This window comes from Bos taurus, chromosome 24 (assembly GCF_002263795.3).
Source record: "Bos taurus isolate L1 Dominette 01449 registration number 42190680 breed Hereford chromosome 24, ARS-UCD2.0, whole genome shotgun sequence".
NCBI lineage: Eukaryota > Metazoa > Chordata > Mammalia > Artiodactyla > Bovidae > Bos > Bos taurus.
In genome coordinates, this window is record NC_037351.1 from 48,473,028 (window position 1) to 48,498,385 (window position 25,358).

At 47.4% G+C, this 25,358-nt stretch overlaps 1 protein-coding gene and 1 non-coding gene across 9 annotated transcripts in view; one reads left to right on the forward strand and one right to left on the reverse strand.

Moving 5' to 3' along the window:
• The window catches only part of CTIF (cap binding complex dependent translation initiation factor), a 326,254-nt gene that overhangs the window by 252,914 nt on the left and 47,982 nt on the right, over positions 1-25,358 (forward strand). The gene's annotated exons all lie outside the window — the stretch shown is intronic.
• LOC112444231 (U6 spliceosomal RNA) lies at positions 21,082-21,188 on the reverse strand. The gene has a single exon (XR_003032485.1). It is a non-coding gene; the product is annotated as a U6 spliceosomal RNA (small nuclear RNA).

Consider the following 25,358-nt stretch of genomic DNA (forward strand, 5'->3'; position numbering starts at 1 on the left):
TTGTTTGTGGCCTTAGGGGAAGAGGGCTGCTTCTGGAACCCTGAGTTCAAGGGTGGGTGTTGTGGGGAAGGGACGACCCACAGGCTTGAGTCACTAAGGGGCAGGCTGCCAAGTCCAACAGGACACCCCACAGAGCCCTTTGGCCCAGGCCCAGCTCAGCCACCCCTCCCCACCCCCCGGATACATGCACCCTACCAGGCTTGGAGACGTTTCCTGAAAGACTGAGAAAGCGCCGGGAGCTGGAGGGGTGGCCCCAGCCACTGGGGGCTCGGGGCCAGGTCTCGCCCAGAGGCAGACACGCAGGGGAGGACGTGACCGGCAGGCCTGCTTCTCCGAAGCCAGTGATTTCAGAGGAATGCAGCCAGCTCTGGCTCTGAAGTTCCCGCTCCAGACCCCGCCCGGCGGGAGCCAAGGGCACCTCAGTCACCACCCTGGAAGTCAGAGAAGGCACGTCACAGGCCGCCTCTGTGCAGGGGTCCACGTCCTGCCGGCGGCTCTGCGGGCCGGCCACCTCCTCGGGTCGCCAGTGTCCCTTCTCCTGCCACAGGGCCTGGGGCTTTCCTGATTTCTGTTCCCCTGTGGCCCCACACCTGTCTACCTGCACACACCATCTGCCCAGGAGAGGCTTGGCTGCAGAAACAGACCTGCCAAGAATGCCACATCTCGGTCTCTGAGGTCATTAGCAGCCCGGGGAGGGAGGGAAGCCCTGCACCAACCCTGCACCATGGCTTAAGCGGAGAGAGCAGGGGACCCCAGGCTGTCTTTAGGTAGCTCTGCAGGTTTCTGCCTCACTGGCCGACCAGACTGTGAGAACCACGCTCTGGACCTCTGAGGAAGCAGAGGCCAGAGACCGTGAGGACGTGCCCAAGGCCCTACACCTGGAGGCAGAGCCGGGTCTAGGATCTGGGTCTGAGGCTGGTGCTCTTTCAAGCTGTTTTCGTGCCTTTGTTTCGTTTTCTTCTGTAGGAAGAAAGACAAGTTCTAGACAGACTGGCGGGGCTAGAGTCAGGGTCACTGGAGACCCAGAGGAAAGAGGAGAGTGGCCAGGTCCCAGAGTCAGGCTCCCTCCCCACCCTAACCCTTGGCTGGGTGGAAACTGCCCCCTGCCCAGCCCCGCCCTGGCAGGTGGGCGGGAGCAGGGGGTGGGGGGGTCTCCTCTTCTGCAAAGCAAACAGTGACAGCCAGGAATGTGCCTGTGGCTCACCCAGATCACCTGAGGACACGCACTTTAATCCCAGCATCTCCACATCCTCCCCAAGCCTGTCACTGAATTCACTGTCGCTTTTACTGTTCTGGCTTTATTTTCCTTGAGCTGCTCTGTCCTGTCTTCCCCAGTCCAGCTGACCCTGTTTTTATTCCATCGGGCGTGCGTGCGTGCTCGCGTGCATGCTCAGTCGTGTGCGACTCTTTGCGACCCCGTGGACTGTAGCCCGCCAGGCTCCTCTGTCAGTGGGATTTCCCAGGCAAGAATACTGGAGCAGGTTGCTGTTGCCTCCTCCAGGGGATCTTCCCAACCCAAGGATTGGACCCTCCTCTCCTACATCTGCTGCATCGCCAGGTGGATTCTTTACCTCTGTGGCACCTGGGAATCCCTTGTATTCCATAATTTTTCCAGATTTCCTGGAATCTTCTCTCCTTGGAGCCTGATCTTTGCCCTCCCTGGGCATTTGGCTTTTACTGCCTGGTGTTCTTAGCCTCACTTTGTGGGTCAGCTCATGTCCCTCTTACCAAAGTTTGGGCAACTTCATTTGTGAAGCATTTGATGACTATTTATTAAGAATCTGCTGTGTGTCAGGCACTGGACCAGGCCCAGGGCTCGCGTGGGATTCAGCAATGAACAAACTTGACAGCTTGCTCTCATGGAGCTTTTATTTCTAGTGAGGAGGGGGGCGAAGACCATCCAGACAATAGATCAGTCAGTAAGTAAACTAAGACTGTGGAGGACGATGAAACCAGGCATGTTGGGGCAGTTTTAAATAGGCTGATTGGGAAAGGGCTCAGTGAGGTGACCTTTGGATAGATCTGAAGGAGTGACCCTCGAAGCCAAGGGAGCATCCTTGTTGTTGTTCAGTCATGTATGACTCTTTGTGAACCCGTGGACTGCAGCACTGCCAGGGTTCCCTGTCCTTCACCATCTCCTGGAGTTTGCTCAAGTTCATGTCTACTGAATCGGTGACCCCATCCGACCATCTCACCATCTGTTGTCCCCTTCTCCTGCCCTCAATCTTTCCCAGCATCAGGGTCTTTTCCAAAGAGTTGGCTCTTCGCATCAGGTGGCCAAACTATTGGAGCTTCAGATAGGGAACATCCTAGATGGAGGGAAACAGCAGTGCAAAGGCCCTGGGGCCCGAGTGTCAGTGGTGGAGCATGGTGGGGGGTGGGAGCTGGTGGTGGAGATAGTGGGAGGACCTCAGGTGGGGGCCATGGCAGGGCCCGCCTTGTGCGGGACTCGCAGGCTGTCGTGAGGCCATCGCATCTACTCTAAGAGATGTGGGGCCCCTCAGAGGAGTTAGAGCAGGTAACGCAAGATCCGGCTTACGTTTTAATGGGACCACTTAGGCTGCCGGGTTGATGGTGGTCTGCAAGGGCGAGGTAGGTGCAGGGAGGGCAGCTTGAAGGCTTTAGGAAGAGGCTCTGTGAAGGGTGGTGGGGAATTGATTTGAGAGGTCAGTGTTGTCATGTTCAACTCTTTGCAACCCCATGGCTCCTCCAGGCTCCTCTGTCCGTGGCATTCTCCAGGCAAGAATCCTAGAGAATACTAGATCCTTCTCTAGTGGATCTTCCCAACCCAGGGATCGAACCCATGTCTCCTGTGTCTCCTGCATCGCAGGCAGATTCTTTACTGTCTGAGCTACCAGGGAAGCCCGTAGGAAGAGCAGAGATGGGATTAAATTTGAAAGAAGAGCTAACAGAAGTGGCTGAAGGATTTGGGTGCAAGAGAACATGTTAGCATGAAGGACAATCTAAGGTTTGGGGCTGTGGGGCCTGGACAGCTGGACGAGTGGGTGGCCACTCACTGAGATGGGAACAGTCACCTGGGAGCAGTCAGTACGGGGGTGGGGGTGAGGGGCGGCAGGACCAAGAGCTCACTGGACACAGCATGTTTGAAATGCATAGTAAAAATCGGTCGTGGGGAGTGGGCGCTTGGAGTCCTTGGTACCGTGATTTGGATAGAAATAAGCTTTTGAGAGCCATTCTCTGGCATTTGACCCCATGACACTGGATGAAATCTTAAGGGAATGAGGATAAATGGTTAAAAAAAGAGAGAAAAAAGTCACTTGCTTTAGAGCAGAACCCATGTTTTCGGTAATCCAGAGTCAATCAAGAACGGGTGGCCAATGGCTGGTGGGCTAGCTGCCCCCATATCATGGCAGCCGACTGGAGGAGGCAGGCTGGGCCCCTGCACCTCTCCCCAGGGTCCTCTGCCAGGCTGGCAGGGCCCCTGGGAGGCAATTAATTATGCTTGTGAATGAGGAGTCTTCTCCCAGGGAGGACCAGGGAGGGGCAGGCTGCGGCCCCATCACCTCTAAACCTTTTGACATTTCATGGGAAAATGGTGTCATTTTAGCATTTCATGCCTTGGTGAGGCTTAAATTTCAGCTTCCGGAAAACTGACAGGGAGCCCAGGATGGGCGCCTAGGGCTATCTTTGCTCCCGGCGGCTTTATATAACTCAGACCTTTCCCCGCAACCATTTACAACTCTGGCTTCTGCGGGTGGTGCCAATAAGATGAAGTATTTAGCGCCCACTATATTTTGTGCTCTGTATTTCTGACAAAATGTTTCCTGCCTCCATGACGATCTCTCAGTAAACAGAATACCTTGGAGGAGGGTGGCACGTGGCGTGGCAGAGCCTCAGCGGGCCGCTTATTGTATATGCCTTCCCTCCCGCTTCTCTTGTTAATCATTCACCTGGCTGAAGTCCCTCTTTCATTTGATCTAGTTTTCCCTAAAAATCACTCCTAAATACTTCGTTGAGGTCACCATGTAAATGCCTAAGTGGGAATAATGGATTAGTTCGAAAATGTCAGCCTGCCCCAATTTGATTAGATTCGAGTGCCCTTACAGCCAAGTCATTTCCCCAGGAAAAGGGCGAAAGGCTTTTAGGAAGGGCCTGATTTCAGGATGGGCTGGAGCCCAGCTCGCAGGGACTGTGGGGGCTCCACCCAGCCTTCAGATAAGAAGCCTCAGAGGGTCTCGCAGCCACCCACGCCTGCGCAGGACTGGCAGCGAGACGCCAGAAATGGAACAAAACCCAGCTGGCGATCCCCCTCTGCTCCCGTTACCTTCTCTCCTGCTCCGTGGAAGATTTTGCCCCCATCACCACCTGTACCGCTCCGGATCCTTCGGGTCTGCTGACTAGGGGCCCGAAGGGTGACTTGCAGCCCCCCGCAGACGTACCACAGGGCGCTTCGGTTCCTGCTCCCCTCTCCTTCCTCACAGGGTTGCACAGACAATGCTGCTCTTATTTTTACTGCTCCCTCCATAGATCCATTCCTCCCAGCCAGGCGCAAAACTGAAGGCCAAGAGTGAGTTTGTAAATGGTCTACCGTCATGTCGGGCAAGGACTCAGCCAGCATTTTAGCACAGAATGATGGAAATACGATGCAAACAGGAAGAGCCAGGGCTGAGGCATTAGCTAATCTCCCACCCAAGAAACGCAGGCTCCCCAGAAGGCCTCCCCAAGTCGGGGGAGAAGCTGAGACCCAGAGTGGGGTAAGCTGGTGGTCCCAGATATGGGAGTTCTGGCCAAGCCAGGGGGGCTGACCTTTTCAGTAGGCAACGACTTGAGGCAGTGTGTAGAGAGAAAACTTGGAAGCAGAGGGAGGTTTGGGGACATCCTTCCCAGAATAGCTTTAAAAATAGGGCAGCTTCACAAACCACCTAGAGTGATTGAAAGCAGGTGGGATTGAAGCAGATGCCCTCTGGAGATGCCTGTCAGATGCGGAGCTTGTCAGAACTCTGTAGGCTTTCCTGATTGTTCAGCAGATCTCAGAACGCAGCTTGGGATGTTCCTTCCCCCAGGCGGGGGGAGGTGGATGGATAGAGGGATGCAAGGTTGTAGACACCAAATTCACTGGCTGGAGTTCTATGTGAAAGACCTTGGAAATCACAGGTGGTTAGTTTTCTGGGTTTTTTTTTTTTTTTTTGGCCTTGCCGTGTTGCCTGCGGGATCTTAGTTCCCTGACCAGGGATCTATCCTGTGCCCTCTACAATGGCAGCACGAAATCTTCACCCACCAATGGACCCCCAGGGAAGTTCCCACAAGTGGTTAGTTTGGCCTTCACTTCCTGTGTTGCCTTCACCTGATGGAATTTTTCACGTGAGGAAGAAACCATGTTTTGGAAGCAGGTGGCATTACTCCAGGCCGGGTATTAATGTTTTGATCCTCAGCCTGCAAGGTTGCCTTACCCTTGAAGGAAGGCATGTCCGTCCAGGACTGAGGTGCTAGAGAGAGGCCATCTGCTGCCCTTGGTGCCCGGGGAATTGCCATTCTCTGCCAGGGTCCCCGTGGGCTGTAGCTTCTTCCCCAACTTCATTTCTCCAAGGTCTCCAGCTCCCTTGGGTTATGATAACTTACAGATGCTAAGAAATGGGCTGTCTCATGGGCCACCACAGACGCGAGCCTGTGTATCGCCTGCTCATTCAACCAGGATTGGGGTAAGGCAGTCTTCGGATTAAAAGAAGTCTGTAGTGAATCCTTCCTTTTAATGAAGATGCTTGTTGAGAGGAAAAAAATCTTGTTAGTTTTTATTTATGTAAGTTTCTTAAAACAGCTTGTAAAGAGGTGCTTGTATTCTCTGAACTCTTTCAAATATGTTGGTCAAAATTTCCCCTGGAGCTTACTAACCTGGGGGTATGACCAGATTGCCTCCTCCTGGGTCCCCAGAATGGGGTTCAGCACCTGGCTAGGTATCCCTTCTTTTTTTTCACTTGCTTAATGACTCAGAACTCTGTGTGTAGAACTTCAGACCCTCTCTCTGTGTAAGAGTTTAATATTCTTAAGATGGAATTTTTTTTTCTCCCCACAAGGAAGGAACCTTAACTGAGCATCCATGCCTTGGGAAAGCCAAGCTCCTTGTTATCCGCAGTACTAAGCCTGGGGTCATCTTTCCTGTGTGGGCAGTGCTGGAAGAGCAGGCTTAGAGCAGGGGAGGGAAACACCCTCTGAGGGACCAGTTTTGAAAATGGCACATATTTCCACATTCAGCTTTGTTTTTTGTTTGTTTGTTTTTTCATTTTTTTTAGCCTTTGGCTCAGTGAGGGTCTATGCACAGGAAAAGGGGGTGGTTAGAGCAGAAAGCAGCTTATCGTCATGGACGTTATTATAAGCAAGTGACCATCTGACCTTGGGGTGATGCCCTGTACCCTGCCCTGTACACTCGGATGTTTGCACCCCACAGCCACCCCGAGATTAACTGGGCAGCAGGACCTAGAATTAGATCTTATGCACCTCTCTTACACGCTCACGGCTTCTGAAATATTCGTAAGCGCTCTAAAGATACCTGTGCAACGGGAATCCTGAGTTGGAGCCCAGCAGTTTCCTTAGGGCCATCCTTCATACTGTTGAAGCCTTTTCCCTGGCAGCTGGCATCAGACATGCCCAGCCCAGAGTAGAAGGGGCCATATCACCACATCGCCAGCCTGCACCGACAGCCTTCCCAGGGGTCCCCAATGTCCTTGCCAACATCCCTCATAGACTCCGGGGCCTCCTGTGATTAGTCACCCTGGAGCTGATTTCCCATGACGCTCCCCCTCATCTTCTAAACTATCCCTAATTTTCTTCCTTTCAGACTGCACCTGTCTTAAGTCTTGGTTTCCCCATAGAAGGACAAGTTTCTGATCAGCTGAGCTGTGCCTGGGTGGATGTTTTATACTCTGCAGTTTGACTAGGGAGTTGCTGGGAAAACAGCCTTATCCTAAAGTTGCATTGCAGATAGGGCACCCTAGGGCACCGTGCTACGGGAGGGCATTCTCTAAGGCACCAGGGCCTTTGGGCTCACTCCGCAGAGGCCCATGCTTTAGGCCTGCAGCTGTCCTCTACCCCGTAGGACAGCATTCAGGCATTTGGATCTCACAGTCTCTGTGACAGTAGTGGGGCATGTTGTGTGAACCCATTTTCCAGATGGGACTCAGCAAGGCCAGGTGACCACCCAAGCTCACGCAGAGCTCTCTGCATTCTCCTTGGAGGTTTGCCTTCTGTGGTGGGCAGAGCTGATGGCCCATGAAGGGACACCACGCCAGGCCCTCCCCATTCCTCTCACACAGTCAGAACATCACATGTCACCTGGGTAACACTTCCTCCGCCTGCAGCCGCACCAGAGCCGCCAGGGGCCGGCGCGGGGGGAAGAAGGTGCCAGACACGATTGGTACCTCCAGCTTCCTGCCCTTTCCTTTCTGCAGACCTGTGAGCAAGCTGGCGTTATTTTTATCTGGGGACACAGGCGTGGGAACTATTTGTCAGTGTCATCTGGTGAACGCAGTTGAATTATCTTTGTCCAAGGCACCCCCAACTAAGTAGTGTTAAGTGTGCTAAGCTGTTCACATTTAAAAATACAGTCCGACTGATGAAAGATAATTTGCTCATGGAGCTGACATCACAACCCAAGCACAGAGCCGTCATTGCCAGAACCCACACTTTATTTTTACCCTCTTGGGGTTTTGAATCATCACAGTAAGGGCCTGTGCTATTTTTTAACCCATCATTCATATCTATAATCCACAGGAGGGGAAATGGCTACTGTCTGCAGGGGCAGGTTGCGTACGTCTGTGATAGCGTCTGCTGTTAGCACGAGCACCATTCTGAGCAGAGTGAAGTAGCTGCTTGGCGTGCAGGTGTGCATCCCACGCAGCCCCTCGGAGGTTTCTGATGGCAGTTGCAAGGGTGCCCCCTCAGAGGCCTTACGGTAGATGGAGCCGCTCACTGCGTTGTTGCCCGGTGTTATTCAAGGAACTCTGCATCTTGCTGGATCCTGACAAGTTGCCCCAGTGGGAGCAGACGTGTGCAAGGGATTGCACTAGGCCCAGTGGGGTGAATAACTTGCTGAAAGTCACATAGCCCCCAGATGGCCACTAGATCCTTTTGTAGTAAGGATAACATAACCCTTTATGATCTCAAAGATCCCTCTTCTGTCTTGGTCACGTTGGATCCACATTAATGAGGAATCCTTGCTTCCATCCACCATAATATGAGTGGAAACATGAATGAGGACAGGATGAGCTTCCCATCTTAGCATCTACCTTTACCCCCAGGAAGCTTCCCTCTACAAGAGTAACCATGGGGTAGGAAGTCAGACAGGTCACACCTGCCATGGAAGTCCTTGGCATGTGGATCCATGGAAGTGGATACTGAGTCTCTCCCTGGCCAGGCCCTGTTCATTCTCCTGTGTCTAGCTCTGTTACCCTTTCCCACGTGGGGAGTGGGAGACTGTGGGAGGTCTTGGGGCTTGCCCAGGTCCAAAGGTTGGGTGGAAGTCTGATCACCCAGGCCTGTCTGGCTTTTGAGCCCATTGTGCATACTCTTGATACACCAGTGGTTTTTGAACATTTTTAGCAGCAAAGTTATTTTTTCCAAACTCGATTTCGGGCATATCCTCCACCATGTGAAACAGACGCAGCAGAGGGGGTTCTGCCTGAAACTGAGGCGCATGGAACCTGCCCGCCCCACCGCCCGTCACCCACCCCCACAGTTGGCCCCAGGCCCCTTGGAACACGTGAGGGTGCATCTGGTCTGCGGCCTGGAGCTCGGGGCTCATTGAGAGGGCCTGAGTGTTTCCTTCAGGGCCACCCTGACCCCTACAGTGCCGGGCCTAGCAGACATCCAGATGGGTAGGACCAGAGGGAAAGTCATGTTGCAGTAGTGGGGCCCATTAGGTCGGAGCATGACGTAAACAGCTCCCACCCACATCTTTGCAGAAAATGACAGACAGGCATGGCCATCGCTTCAACATCCATATCCCCATACCGTCTCCAGAGATGGGGCAGGAGCCGGGATTCCCATTTCCCAGGTGCAAGTTTTGGTCTTCCCTGAGCCCATGGGACCTCGTGGCCTTATCCCCCGCCCCACCTGCCCCTGCACGCCCCACCCGTGGCTGTTGCTTGACGTCGTCCGGTAAACATTTGGGGATACAGCTTGATAAAAGACGTGTGTGCCCCTATTACAGCTTCCCTGAGGGATAATGCCCCATAAACATTAATGTGACTTTTGAAGTCTTCATCTGTGGCAAAGTTCAAAGTCGCCGGTGGATTTGGGCTTCTGGCTTAGTCATTCTGGAATCCCCATTATAGGCCAAATCTTTTCGTGAGCATTTCAAGGGGTTTTTCTCAAATTCTATAAATAGTTTAATAACGCCTGTGTAATCATCTATTTTTATCGCTAGCCTTCCAGACGGTTTCAGAAGTAATGTGGCTGCTCGATGAAAGTAGGATTTCACAAGCCTTCGGTTTCCAATTGCTTCCAGAGCGTGGCCTGTGGGCCTGGAACCCAACAGTGGGATCCTGGATTGCATTTCTGCCTGGAGGAGGTGGCCTGACCCTCCTGGGAGAATCTGGTCCAGGCAGAAACTCTGGGAGCAGACTCCAGGAATCTCCAGAAAGCTGGCCAAGCTGGGCTCTGACCTCAGCTCCCACCTTCCTCCCATAGGAAGCCCCAGACGAGGCACTCTGTGTGCCCTGTCTCTCAAACTGCAGACAGGGACATTGCCCCTTTCCTGTTTAGGAGGATCTTGGCTCTTCCCCAGGGTTTTCACACCTGTCTCATCACCCCAGCACCCTACTGACCCTGAGCAGCTCAAATAGTTTCTTTCCATTTTACAACTGTGGACCCTGAGGCAGGTTTTTCACAGATTGGCAGGATAGTCTCATGATGCCCCATCCAAACCAGACTCGTTGCCCTTTGATGTTGCCATAGGTTTGCCCCCTCGAACTGAGACCACGGTGAGCACACCCACGTCTGTCCCCACAGAGTTCTGCCTAACAGACAAGACCTACAGGGCCGGACCCTGGTGGATACCTGCCTCCAAGCCCATGGCACTCTCTGGGCAGGTGGAGAGGAGTCCTAGTCCTGTGGAGCCTACAGCTGAGCCCTATCATCTAGGGGACCTGCGGGGAAAGGCAGGGCAGAGGCAGGCAGCCATCCTGTATACAAGTGGGCCTTTTCACATCGGATGACTCTGGGGGAAAAAGAACAGAAGAGAGAATTAGAGACCTGGGGTCCAGGCCTACCAGCCTCGGAAGGATGATCAGATCCCAGGGCCTCTTCCTCCAGTGTGAGATGCTGTGTGGAGCAGGGCTGGCAATGTTTGGGGAAAGCGCTTGGGGAAAGAAAATGGTTAAGTAAAGGTATGGTGGTACCATCACACCGAAATCAGGCTGGCCACGGATAGGTCAGGACACCAGCATGCACTCTGCTGAGTGCCGGGTTACTGAGGGCTGCTCTCTGTCTGTGGACACAAATGCTCCAATTCACCCGTACTTGGGGGGTCTTCCTTGTTGGCTCAAAAGGTCAAGAATCTGCCTGCAGTGTGGGAGACCCGGGTTCAGTCTCTGGGTCGGGAAGATTCCCTGGAGGAGGGCCTGGAAACCCACTCCAGTCTTCCTGCCTGGAGAATTCCATAGACTTGGCGGGCTACAGTCCACAGGGTCGGACACGACTTTGCAACTGACACTTTCACTCTTCACCCGTACCTGGGAAGGGGTACCTGGAGGTGTCTTCCTGAGGCTGAGGGAATCCCGTGACACTCTGCCTGCAGGAATTCCTGCTCACCCACCAGTAGTCCTGTCAGGCAGTCAGCCCTCTCTTCCTGCTCAAGAGTTTTCCTTCGGTCTCTTCTGAGGGCTTTTCAAGGCCACAGCCACAGCAGGTGCCGGCTCCCCCTTGCCTGAGATTGAGGCTTCATGCCTGCGTAAGTGTGAGACAGAATTCCCACTGAATCAGCCCAGCTTTCTCAGCTTCTCTCCGCTGCACCCCAGTGCTGCCACCCTGCCCCGCCTCCCGCGGATCAGCACAGCTGAGCCTACCTGACCTGATTTTGCCAACCCAGATTTTGCTTATACCCTGGGAAGCTTGGAAAATGTCTCCAGAATATTCTCAATTAGACTGGAAGTGCCGGATGGCAGTTCCCAGCCTCAGTGTCTTCCTGGAGCCAAGTGCCAGGGAGAACACACTCTCAGCCTTGGTGTCCATCGGTCACAGAGAATGTCTCCTGTGCTCTGTTTATCAATAATGATGTTCATGTCTGTGTATTAGAGCAGATTCAAGGTTATCCCAATAACATCACTCTCTCTCTATTCTTTTGGGTGGGACTCAAAAGAGTTGCCATGTATGTGGGCAATTCAACATGACATTCAGGAGAGTTTCAGCCACTTGCTAAAGCCATGCTGATGGTTCCAAGCCAGGGGTCTGTGTTTGCAGTAGGCAGCTGTTGTCTTGGTCTGTGGTCTGGGGAACATGAGGGATGGTCATCCAACCAGTCCATCCTAAAGGAAATCAGTCCTGAATATTCATTGGAAGGACTGATGCTGAAGCTGAAATTCCAATACTTTGGCCACCTGATGTGAAGAGCTGACTCATTGGAAAAGACCCGGATGCTGGGAAAGATTGAAGGTGGGAGGGAAGGAGACTACAGAGGATGAGATGGTTGGATGGCATCACCGACTCAATGGACATGGGTTTGAGTAAACTCTGGGAGCTGGTGATAGACAGGGAGGTCTGGCGTGCTGCAGTCCATGGGGTCGCAAAGAGATGGACACAACTGAGCGACTAAACTGAACTGAAGGGAACTAATGGTCATCTGATGAGCATGGCCAATCAGAATCCTTCCCTGAGATTTTTGGGTCAGATGCACAAATTGGAAGAGGTCTGTCCTCCTTTGACTCACAGGCCATTATGATAGAGACTGGGAGCTCCCGACGGCCATCTTTGCTGTTGCAAAGGGAGAGCCTGGCAGGAGACAAAGTGGTCAACATGCACAAAGCCAGGCCACGCAAAAGAAAGAGCCAAGAGGACCAGCTCTGGCACTGTCTGAGCCCTGTAGACCAGCTACGTTCCTGGCGACCCCCTTTCACCACTGCCACATAAACCAGCTCAGGCCCTGTGTGCTTAAGCTGGCTGGAGAGGGTTTCTGTTGCTTGCAGCCAAGAACGCCATCTGACAGTGTCTGGGGGCAGAGCAGAGGGAAGCAGTGAAGTGACCAGAGCTTTGGTATCATGTGATGGGGAGGTCAAGGCTACTCAGGGAAAGCTCCAGCTTGCAGTGGACCCTGTCCCCCCAAAGGCAGGGTCCAGTGGACATCAGAACCCAAGGTATGCAACCAATCCGAGGGTGGAGGCAGTAACCCTATGCTCACACTGACCTCTGAGGTGCTTCTCTGTCCAGACAAGATGCAGGCCTGCCGCAGACCATTGCCCAAGCCAGAGTGACCTGCAGGTCAGGTTCCCACTGTTCCAGAGTCAGGGGTGCCGCTGAACCCCCGGGGTCAGGCCTCAGGGCCCAGCAGGACTGAGCCAAGACTGCAGCTGTGGCGACAATGGGGCAGTGGTGGCCAGCTGTGAGCGCAGCCTGGCTCTCCACCCCTTGGCTGGGGCTGCACACCGAGCCTGCCGGAAGGAGGGGGCGGCCAGGTCCAGGGCCAGCTTTGGTAGACAGAATGACTCAGGACACAATGACCAGGAGGTCTCTCTGCCATTTGTTGAATGCTTTACTGTGCACATGTCACTCCTCGAAGCCAAAGAGGTCTGTCTGACCCAGTCAGAGTGGTGCCAAGACCTGGGTGATCCTCCCACCCTGCGGCCCCAAGAGGACTCTCTGAGACGCAGGGACTGGCCAGCCAGCCCATTCTCCTCCCTTCTCCTCTCCTGATGCCGCGCTCTGCTGGAAGGAGGCCCACCCAGCCTCAGCCCACCCTCCTCCCCAGCTCAGCCCCATCGCGTGCCCCAGCCGGGCCACTCTCCCTTACAGAGGAGGGGCCTGTTGTCCTACGGATCAGTTCTTTTTGGCCCGGAGTCACAGGAAGCAGCTTGCAGTGTCTTCACATCCCTGAATCCTTTTTCATAAGGTCTTTTAACAGAGGTATCTCATGGAGCCCAAAGTTCTCCAAAAAGGATGGGAAATGGCACATTCCCGGTTGTCTCTAGGACTAGGGGGGATTGATCTGCTCTGTGTTTCCAGTTACCCCTCCAGGCCACCCCTGGGCCTGGGAACGCCCCTGCCTCTGCCCCGGTGACCACGTGCCAAGAAAGGACCATACCGCCTTCTGTGAAGTGGAAACTCTTGCCCTGGGGTCCCCCCAAATGATAATGACCGGGTGGGTCAGGAACTTCCCAGAACTACCAGGGCCTGTGTCTGCCCACTGGAGGCTGGCAAGCAGGCCCTGGGCTGAGAGAGGGGACAGAGGAGGGAGGTGGAGGGGAGGCGGGAGGGGTCTGAGGGCTGCAGCCAGCAGCTCTGGGGGGCCAGGTGACTGACGGGGAGGCCCAGGGCTGGGGAGGAACCAGAAACCACGGATGACCCTGTCACAAAGGGCGACTCTGCAGAATGACGTGGGCTTATTGACGCATCCTTGAAAAGGGAGAAAAAAAAAGCCCCAAATAAGCAAAGAAACCTCACCCTATGACCAAAAAATGTTACCCACAAAAGTGAAACAAATACTGTGGGACAGAGCGGACCAGGGCTGGCGCAGTGCAGGTGGGAAGAACACATCTGGGGAGTGAGGTAACCACAAATGAAAGAAAAGGTGGATCTGGCCAATACACGGGCTCTGTCCTCTCAAGTCTTAAATTAAGAAAAAGAATGGCAGCAGCTTGTTCTCTCTGAACAGATTGGCCTTTTAAAGAAGAGCTGTCTGATCACTTACGTGGAATCTTTACCCAGGTTTTCACCAGATACCTGCTCTGAACCACGTACCATTCCAGGGATGTGGTGATAGATAAGACAAGATTTCAGACCCAGTGAAACTTTCTTTCTAGCCAGGGGTTAGAATATCAACGAACATAGGCTAGGAGGGAAATAGACCAGGGCCGGTGATAAGCCCTGGGGGCTGCTATCTTAGGCAGTTAGGGGAGCACCCCCCCACACACACACACACACCCCTGCACCCTGCCCAGAAGCCAGCATGAGAGCAGAAACTTGAAAGAAGGGAAAAGTTGAGCCGAATAAAAAATACAGCACCTTTTATTTGAAAACAACTTTCCTCTTTCCGATATAAAGAATTCTGGCAAATGCTCAAAACCCTCCAAACAGTGGCCTAGGGGAAGAGCTGGGATCAGCTCATTGCTGGTGGGCTGTCACCAGCTCCCCGGTATCCACCCCTCCCCCGTTTCATCGTGACTTCTCAAGGAAAAAGAAACTTCCTGCCAGCAGTGAATAAAAGAGCACTTTCTCCTCCGCACTGGGGACATGGCAGCAGCAGTTACCCCGGCACAGAAACAAACCAGAGTCACTGGGGATGTAGATTGTGGAGGGGTACATTTCCTTTGGTCATTTGTTTTAGGAGTAGGAAATGATGGTGCGCTTACGGGTATTGGTGGGGCAGCCATCTACTTTAGGAAGCTTCAGAATACACTGAGATCCTTGTGCCCCGATGCCTCCCTTCTCTCAGGGCACCATCTCCCTGTTGGCGGCTGCTGGCCGCTGGGGCGGGGTGGAGGGGCAGGGTTCCCCCTTTGCCTGTATGCAGCTGTTTTCGGCTTGACCGCAGGACTCTATCATGCCAGAGTTCATGTGGTTATCCAAAGCGGGGAAGAATTTCCCAGAATGCCTTGAGAAACCTGAGACACTGAATGGCTTTCAGGGCTTATTGATGTGGCCGGTGCAGGAAATAGCAGTACGTCAATAAATAGTTTTAGGCAGGAAACGAGGCTTAAATGGTAGCCTTAAAGTTTGGGGAAAGGCACTAGGGGTTGTTGGGAGGGAGCCTGCCAGTCAGATGAGAACCTCAAGCCAAATAACCAGGCTTTGAAATGGCTGCCACCAAGCTGAGGCCCCTTGCTGGTTCTGGATGCAGAAGGCTGAGGTTGAAGGCAGAGCTGGTGACCTAGGGGATGGCTGGTCTCAGCTGGCAAAAAAGAACTCCTTGTTGCGCAAGAGAAGCTGGCAACCTACAACATATGCACCCGAAGAGACACATAGGCTGGCTTTTGGTGGCCTCAGGTGGGCAAGGTCACAGCCCTTGTAGTGAGAATTGCCACTAGCTGGCAGGTCGCTCCAGGAGTTTCGATGTCTTAGTCAAAAAAATCAAGGAAATGAATCACTATCTGCCCATTTCTTTTTATAAGTAAGTGTTTTTCTTAAAACAAAATTTTCACAGGAAAGTAGGAAAATTCACAAAATAAAAAGCAAAAAGCTAAACATCATCTATAATTCCACTATTGAGAAATGCTACTATTAACACTTTGGATATTTCTCATCATTTTTCTTAAAAAAATCTTTTTTTCATTCAGGGATGAGATTATACAATATATGCAAGTTTGTGTTTGCTTTTCTCACTTAGCATTATGCAGCCATTTCCCCCAGAAGTTATGAACTTCTCATACATGTAATTTTAATGGGCACATGAATCATCATTTACTTAATCATTCCCCTATTGTTGGATACTTACGTTGCTGAATTTTCATTCGTATCAAGCTTATTTTTCCTGTTATTTTAAATTATTTCCTTATGATAATTATCCAGAAGTGTAATTACTGGATTAAACAATAAGACCACTTTAATGACTTATTTTAAGAATTTTTTCAGGAAATTGATACTCGTTTACATGACCCATATTATGAGAGTGCCTGTCTCAGTTCATATTTACCAGCATTGACAGTTACTGGATTTAAGCTTTGCTAACACAGTAAGGGGAAAATTGGTATTTTTACTTAATAGCCACTGAGATTTGTTTTTATATATTTATCAGCAATTTATGTTTTCACATATGAATTATCTTTTAATGCCCTTTGCTCATTGGTCCATGAGGGATTTAGTACTTTTAATACCAGTTTGAACAAGCTATTTATATATTGAAGAGGGCATGGCAACCCACTCCAGTATTCTTGTCTGGAAAATCCCATGGACAGAGGAGCCTAGTGGGCTGTGGTCCTAGGGTTGCAGAAGGTCATCAGACCATTGCCTTTTGTCGCATTTATTGTAGCTGTTTTTCCTGGTGTATCTATTCCCTTCTAAGTGTGTTTATAATATTTTGACTTTTGATGCATTCCTTTTGTCTTAAGGTAGAATGCCCTTCTCCATCCAGAAACTCGATAAATAGTTTTCTTCAGGTCTTTATGGTTTGTCTTTTTTTAGGGCCCAGTATTAAAGGAGACTCTAAATAATCCCCCTACCCCACCACCACCCTGACGTAGACAGCTGTCCCAGAATCACTGCTTGAGTGAATAATGCTTCCTGAGCTACCGACTGGTGGTTCTCTGGGGGCCATGTGATAAACTCTTTTGGATGCCAAATTTGTTTCTAGGCTATCTGATCTCGTGTCAGATCCACACCCTTTTAATTATTAAAGCTATAGGATAGATGGAAGTAAAAGAACTCTTTCCAATTGTTGTGTTCTGTTTTTAGCTGGTTTTTTTTTTTTTTTTTTTTTTTGACTGTGCTACATGGTATATGGGATCTTAGCTTGCTGTCCAGGGATGGAACCCACACCCCTTGCCATGGAAGTGGGGAGTCTTAACCACTGGAACTCCAGGGATGTCCCAAGGAATATTATGTGTTTCTTCACTTGTTTAAGACTTTCTTTTCAATCTCTCAGTTCAGTTTTGCAATTTTCTTTGTAGAAATCTTGCACATTTCTTAATAATGCCACTTAAGAATTTCTGTTGCTTACCTAAATGAGCTTTTATGCACTAAAATGTCTCACTAGTGTTAAAAAAAAAAAGTTGATTTTTGTATATTAGGTTTATATCTAAGTACTATGAATGAGTTCCTAAACTCTGTTGTTAATTCAAATCTTTATTGAGAGTTTCTCTTGGGTTTTTCACATATAAAAATCATATCAAATCATTTTACCTCCTTCCTTCCAAAGGTCTTGGGTATTACTGCTGGTTTTTTAATCAGGGCTATTGATATTGCATTTATAGATGTACTGATACTAAATCACCCTTGCCTTTCTGTGATAAAATCTACTTGGTTATAATGGATCTGTTTGTTATATTTCATTTAGGACTTTTATGTCTACTCATATTAGAAAGATTAGCCCAAAGACTTCCTTATTTGTAATTTACTACCATTATGAGATTTTGGTACTGGGGAACTGGAAAAGCTTATCTCTTTCTGTATTCTGGATCAGTTCAGATCAGATCAGTCGCTCAGTCATGTCCGACTCTTTGCGACCCCATGAATCACAGCACGCCAGGCCTCCCTGTCCATCACCAACTCCCGGAGTTCACTCAGACTCACGTCCATCGAGTCAGTGATGCCATCCAGCCATCTCATCCTCTGTTGTCCCCTTCTCCTCCTGCCCCCAATCCCTCCCAGCATCAGAGTCTTTTCCAATGAGTCAACTCTTCGCATGAGGTGGCCAAAGTACTGGAGTTTCAGCTTTAGCATCATTCCTTCCAAAGAACACCCAGGGCTGATCTCCTTCAGAATGGACTGGTTGGATCTCCTTGCAGTCCAAGGGACTCTCAAGAGTCTTCTCCAACACCACAGTTCAAAAGCATCAATTCTTCGGCGCTCAGCCTTCTTCACAGTCCAACTCTCACATCCATACATGACCACAGGAAAAACCATAGCCTTGACTAGACGAACCTTTGTTGGCAAAGTAATGTCTCTGCTTTTAAATATGCTATCTAGGTTGGTCATAACTTTCCTTCCAAGGAGTAAGCATCTTTTAATTTCATGGCTGCAGTCACCATCTGCAGTGATTTTGGAGCCCCCCAAAATAAAGTTTGACGCTGTTTCCACTGTTTCCCCATCTATTTCCCATGAAGTGATGGGACCGGATGCCATGATCTTCGTTTTCTGAATGTTGAGCTTTAAGTCAACTTTTTCACTCTCCACTTTCACTTTCATCAAGAGGCTTTTGAGTTCCTCTTCACTTTCTGCCATAAGGGTGGTGTCATCTGCATATCTGAGGTGATTGATATTTCTCCCGGCAATCTTGATTCCAGCTTGTGTTTCTTGCAGTCCAACGTTTCTCATGATGTACTCTGCATATAAGTTAAATAAACAGGGTGACAATATACAGCCTTGATGAACTCCTTTTCCTATTTGGAACCAGTCATTGTTCCATGTCCAGTTCTAACTGTTGCTTCCTGACCTGCATACAAATTTCTCAAGAGGCAGGTCAGGTGGTCTGGTATTCCCATCTCTTTCAGAATTTTCCACAGTTGATTGTGATCCACACAGTCAAAGGCTTTGGCATAGTCAATAAAGCAGAAATAGATGTTTTTCTGGAACTCTCTTGCTTTTTCCATGATCCAGCGGATGTTGGCCATTTGATCTCTGGTTCCTCTGCCTTTTCTAAAACCAGCTTGAACATCAGGAAGTTCACGCTTCACATATTGCTGAAGCCTGGCTTGGAGAATTTTGAGCATTACTTTACTAGCGTGTGAGATGAGTACGATTGTGCAGTAGTTTGAACATTCTTTGGCATTGCCTTTCTTTGGGATTGGAATGAAAACTGACCTTTTCCAGTCCTGTGGCCACTGCTGAGTTTTCCAAATGTGCTGGCATATTGAGTGCAGCACTTTCACAGCATCATCTTCCAGGATTTGGAATAGCTCAACTGGAATTCCATCACCTCCACTAGCTTTGGATCAGTTCACAAAGCAAAACAGGTACCTAATTTTTTGAAAGTATGAATCCACTTACCTTCCTCTAACAGGTAATTCAGAACTTTTTGATTTTCAATGTTTTCTGGCTTTTTATTTTTCTTGGTAAAGTTTGGTGATATTTATTTTCTTAAAAAGCACCTATTTCCTCATTTTTTTCAAAATTATCAGCATAGAGTGGCAAATAGTTCTTATGTGCTTTTTAATCTACTCCATATCTATTAACGTATATTGCTCATGTCTTTTTTTTAATCATTGCAGTTTTTTATTGAAGTATAGTCGATTTACAGTGTTTTGTTAGTTTCAGGTGTACAGCAAAGTGACTCAGTTATATGTATTTTTTTTCAGATTCTTTTCCCATGTAGATTATTACAAAATATTGAGTATAGTTCCCTGTGCTACAGTTTATCTTTGTTGGTTACCTGTTTATGTATGAAAGAAAGTGAAAGTCACTCAGTCCCGGTCTGACTCTTTGAGACCCCATGGACTACACAGTCCATGGACTTCTCCAGGCCAGAACATCGGAGTGAGTAGCCTTTCCCTTCTTCAGGGCATCTTCCCAACCCAGGGATCGAACCCAGGTCTCCCGCATTACAGGCGAATTCTTTACCAGCTGAGCTATAAGGGAAGCCTGTTTTATGTGTAGTTGTTTGTTTACATTAATCCCAAACTCCTAATTTATCCCTCCTCTTCTTTCCCCTTTGGTAATCATAAGTTTCTTATATCTATGGGTCTACTTCTGTCTTGTATATAGATTCATTTGTATCTTTTTTTTTTAAGAGTCCATATATAAATGATACGGTATTTGTCTGTCTGGCTTACTTCACTTAGTATGGTAATCTCTAGATCCATCCATGTTGCTGCAAGTGGCATTATTTTATTTTGTTACTGCTGAGTAGTATTCCACTGTATAAATATACCACGTCTTTATCCATTCATCTGTGGATGGACGTTTGGATTGCTTCCATGCCCTGGCTGTTGTAAATAGTGCTACAGTGAACACTGGGGTGCATGTATCCTTTCAATTACAGTTTTCTCCAGATATATGCCCAGGAGTGGGATTGCTGGATCATACAGTAGTTCTATGTTTAGGGTTTCTTAAAAAGTATTTATTTATTTGGCTGCATTGGGTCTTAGTTGAGCCACATGGGACCCTCGTTGCATTGTGCAGGATCTTTGATTGTGGCGCACAGTCCCTTTTGCTGTGGCCAGAGGGCTCAATAGTTGCAGCAGGCGGATTCCAGGGTGCAAGAGCTTCAGAAGTTGCAGCCCATGTGCTCAGTAGTTGTGGAAAGTGGACTCAGTAGTTGTGGAAAGTGGACTCAGTAGTTACAACACAAGGGCTTAGTTACTCCACTGCATGTGGGATCTTATTTCCCTGACCAGGGATTGAACCTGAGCCCGCATATTGCAAAGCAGAGTCGTAACCACTGGACCACAAGGGAAGTCCCCTAATTGTAGTTTTTCAGGGAATCTCTGTACTGTTCTCCATAGTGGCTTTATCAGTTTACATTCCCTCCTAAAGTGTAGGAGGGTTCCTTTTTCTTCACACTCTCTCCACCATTTATTTGTAGACTTTTTGATGATAACCATTCTGACCAATGTGAGATGATACCTCATTGTAGTTTTAATTTGCATTTCTCTGATAATTAGGGATGTTGGACATCATATTTCTAATTTTATTTTTATTTCTGCTTACTTGGTTTTATGTATAACTTCCTTTATTTTCTAATTAATTTCCAGCCTTAACCATATTTTGTACTTCCAGGTATTTCCATAGTTAATGGTGGTTTTCCAAGGTTTTTGAATTGAATATACAAATTAATACTGTCCAATAGAAGTATAACATGACCCACATATATACCTTTAAATTTAATATCATATTGTACTATACCTAGTATATTCATAATTTCAACAAGTAATCAGTATTTTTTAAATATGAAGTATTTGAATTATATTTTTAGACTTTATGTAAGTCTTTAAAAACTAGTGTTTATTTTGCACAGACAGCATGCTTCATTTGTTAGAGGCACTTTTAAAGCACTCAGTCGTCCGTTTAGAGGAATATTTGCTTCCTTTTTATTTTATTTTATTTATTTTTTTTTTATGCTGAATTTATTTTTTTTATTTTATTTTATTTTTAAACTTTACATAATTGTATTAGTTTTGCCAAATATCAAAATGAATCCACCACAGGTATACATGTGCTCCCCATCCTGAACCCTCCTCCCTCCTCCCTCCCCATACCATCCCTCTGGGTCGTCCCAGTGCACTAGCCCCAAGCATCCAGTATCGTACATTGAACCTGGACTGGCATAAAAATATGGAACGCTTCACGAATTTGCGTGTCATCCTTGCGCAGGGGCCATGATAATCTTCTCTGTATCATTCCAATTTTAGTATATGTGCTGCCGAAGCGAGCACTGCTTCCTTTTTTAATAACCAAAGTATTAACAGTCAAGGCTATAACTTTACCTTTTATTATAGCTTTGACTACATCTCATAAGTTTGTATAGCTCTTTATTTCCTAAGTAATTTATTATTGTATATTTGATTATACTTTATTCTGTCTTTCAAACAAGTAACTGGCTATTTTTTAAATTGTTCTTCATTCTTAGTCCCAGGATATAATTTGTGCGATCTCTGTATTCTGGCATTCATAGTAGAATTGCAGCTTATAATGAGGCTTGTTTCAATTTTGTCTTATTCATTATGCTATTTAAGTCCTCTGACACATTTTCTATTCATTTAATCATTGAAAGAATTCTTGTGATTTAATTTCCATTACTATCATTCTGTCTTTTTATGTTTTTTGTTTTTTATTCTTTCTCCCTCTTTCTTATAAATGGTTTAGCTGATGACTTTCCTGACATTTCCCTCAAGGAGCTACTTCTCAAGAAAAAGCCATCAGTATCAAACAGTTTTCTCAGATGCTTTTCATTTTCTAAGATGATTTTTTTTTTTTTTTAGTTTAAATGTATTTACTTTCAACTGGAGGATAATTGCTCTACGGTATTATATTGACTTCTGCCATATGTCAGCATGAATCAGCCATAAGCATATGTATGCCCTCTTCGCCTTGAACCTCCCTCCCACCCCATCACATCTTTTTATGTCTTAGCAGCTTTTGTTTTATGTATTTTGAGTCTGCACTACACAGTATATAATGTTATCTATTATGGATTGTTATTCTTATCTATAAAAATAATTTTTATTTTACTTAATGAATGTTATCTTGAAAACTACTTTGGTTTTACTTATGCGTGGATGCTCAGTCACTCAGTCATGTCAGACTCTTTGCAGCCCTATGGACTGTAGCCCACCAGGCTCCTCTGTCCATGGGATTTCCCATTTCCCAGGCAAGAATACTGGAGCGGGTTGCCATTTCCTGCTCCAGGGGATCATCCCGATCCAGGGATCAAACTCACGTCTCCTGCATCTCCTGCATCTCAGGTGAATTCTTTGCTGCTTGAGCCATCGGGAAAGCCTGATTGTACTCATGTTTTAATTTTACTTTATATCTGCTAGTGGCTACCAATGTTTTAGTATTTTTAAAAGGACACTTTTATGTCTATTTCTCATTTATCAGACTTACGAAAGTAGTAATAACGTGTGGATCTTAATGGTCTAAATTATTAAATCTTGTGTGCTTTACAATCTTCTGTACTTTTCCCACCTGTATTCATCAGTCTTTAGTGATTTAAACTTGGATTATTAGGTTACTACTTCTACTATGAACTTTTTATTCAGATCACATTTAATTATTAAATATCTTCTCTCCCGAGGACTTTTTTATATATAATTTTATTTAGTTTTATTTTTAGCTGCACTGGGTTGTTGTTGCTGTGTGTGGGCTTTCTCTAGTTGTGGCACGTGGGGTCTACTCTCCAGTTGCCGTGTGCGGGCTTCTCATTGCAGTGGCTTCTCTGGTTGCAGCTCACAGACTCTAGAGCTCAGGCTTAGTAGCTGCGACTCACAGGCTTAGTTGCTCCGTGGCATGTGGGATCTTCCCAGACCAGGGATTGAACCAGAGTCCCCTGCACTGCAAGGTGGATTCTTAACCACTGGATCACCAGGGAAGCCCTCTCTTGAGGATTATTGCTGGATTTGAACTCAATCTTATGACCAAAATTAGAATTATTTACTGTGACTTAACTTTCTACCTGGTTTCAAGTTTTCACTCCTGGTCCTTCTCTACCATGATTTTCTCAGAGTTGAGGAATACATCTTTTTTTGGCTGGACCATGCATTCAGAGCAGGAGACCTAAGAACCATGGGTTCAATCCCTGTGTCGGGAAGATCCCCCGGAGAAGGAAATGGCAACCCGCTCCAGTATTCTTGCCTAGAGAATCCCATGGACAGAGGAGCCTGGGGGGGCTATAGTCCATGGCGTTGCAAAGAGTCAGACACCACTGAAGCAACTTAGCACGTTCTCATATATTCAAGAGAGTTTTCAATTTTTATCTTTAATCATAGTTTTAAAATAAATAAATAAAGTTTATCATGTCAACCATTTTCTAAGTGTACAGTTCAGTCATGTTAAGTGTAGTCATATTGTTATGCAGTCAATCCCCAACATTTTTTAATCTTGCAAAACCAAAATTCTAAACCATTAAACAGCTCCTCATTGCCCCATTTTCCTAGCCTCTGGCAGCCAACATTCTATTTTCTGTTTCTATAAATCTGACTACTCTAGATATCTAGATGAGTGGAATCATACAGCATTTGTCTTTTTGCAACTAGCTTATTTCACTTTAGCATAATAACCTCAAGGTTTATCCGTGTTGTAGCATGTGTCAGAATATCCCAAGATGGAAAAGTATTCTATTGTATGTATATACTACATTTCCTTCATCCATCTGTCTGTCAGTGGACACTTGAATTGCTTCCACCTATAGGCTATTATGAATAACGCTGCTATGAACACGAGTGTGCAAATATCTCTTCAAGATTCTACTTTCAATTCTTTTGTAATATATGCCCAGAAGTGGAATTGTTGGATCATACTGATAATTCTATTTTTAATTTTTTGAGGAATCACTATACTATTTTCTATAGCAGCTGCACCATTAATTTTTTTTCTAAAGGTAAGTATGTGGGTGGGATTTTTAAAAAACATTTGCTTGTGTAAAATGTATTTGTCTTGCTTTCACTCGTAGCTCGGTGTGTTCTTTTCACCTCAAACATGTGAAGAGCTTGCCTCAGTGTCTCTGAATTTTAATATCAATTATAGAAGTATACTGCCAACCATATTTTTGTTCCTTTGTAAGAAACCTAGGGTTTTTCTTTTTTTTTTTTCCTTCAAAGCTCTTTTTAGAATTTTTCTTTTTCCTTGAAATTAAAAAAGAAATTCTCCTGTTAAGTATAAATAGTGGGGCTCTGGAACACTGTGAACCCTTTTTGCCTAAAGAGACAGTTCTTTTGGAGTTTTCTTGTTTGTTTTCAACTTAAAGTTTTTCTGTCTTCATTCCGTGTATTCTGATGTCCTTTCTGAAAAGCTCTATAACTCATGTCCACTCTCTCTTCTCTGTCCTTTTCCTCCTTGCTTATTTTTATCTATTTATTTCCCAAGTCTGTCTCATGTACCACTTTTTCTGCAGCATCCATCCTATCCTTTCCTGCCTCCAATTCACATTTCATTTTGCTGTAGATTTTCTACTTCCTTTGGTTCTCTCTTACCCCCAGTTCCAGTTCCATGCTTTAACTCAGTCTAAGCTTTTTTTCTTAATTTAATCACATGTCACAGAATCCATGTTGTTGTTCTTAACAGACATACAATCCCACATGTTTGTACTTGGGCTTTTTATTTCATTTATCTTTGGTTTATTGTAGTTGTCATTTTTAGAGTTTTGCATTTCCCTTAGATTTTCAAAATAAGGCTCCCCTATTCTGCAGTGCAGGATTTTTTCCATAGACGCCGTATTTCTTTTCTCCTCCCTTACCCTTGAATGCGAACGGCTGGGTTTGGTTCTAGTGTTCACCATGCGGATCATCCTTAGAGTTTCTTGGCATGTGCTCTGGTAATAGTGGAGTCTCCCCTCAGACCTGAAACTGGTGGCTTCACGTGCACATCCCACATTTAATTTCCCATATTTAGCAGGTGTTCGGTCTTCTAATGAGCTCTGCTAGCCCCAGACAGAATCCTCTCTTCATGCCACTGATTATCAGGAGGAAACTGAGTCAGGCTGTTCTTTGATTGGATATAATTGTTGTGTAAAAGCTCCAGTCCCGGGTTCGCACTGTCCTGAGGCTTTTCCTTCCCCAGAGGGCTTTGCCTGGGAACAGCGTGCCTCTGAGGACTCAGGGAACCTCCTCATCTCTTTCTGCCCCTCAATCTCCAATGACCAGAGCTCGAGCCGTGCTGATGGGAGCTGCCGTGGTACGCAGGCGCAGGGTCTTGTTGGTAGTTACAGGCTCTTTGCCTCCCGGCCAGGGGCAGACAGAGGGAAGGCTGCAGTTTAAGCTCCCTCCCCATCTCACCCCTGCCTGGGTCTTATGGGTAGGGGGCCAGACTGCTCAGGGAAAATATGATCTCTTGGTGACAGCATTTTAGTTAATGGTAAGGACCCTGCAGTGAGCTATGATCTTCCTTCT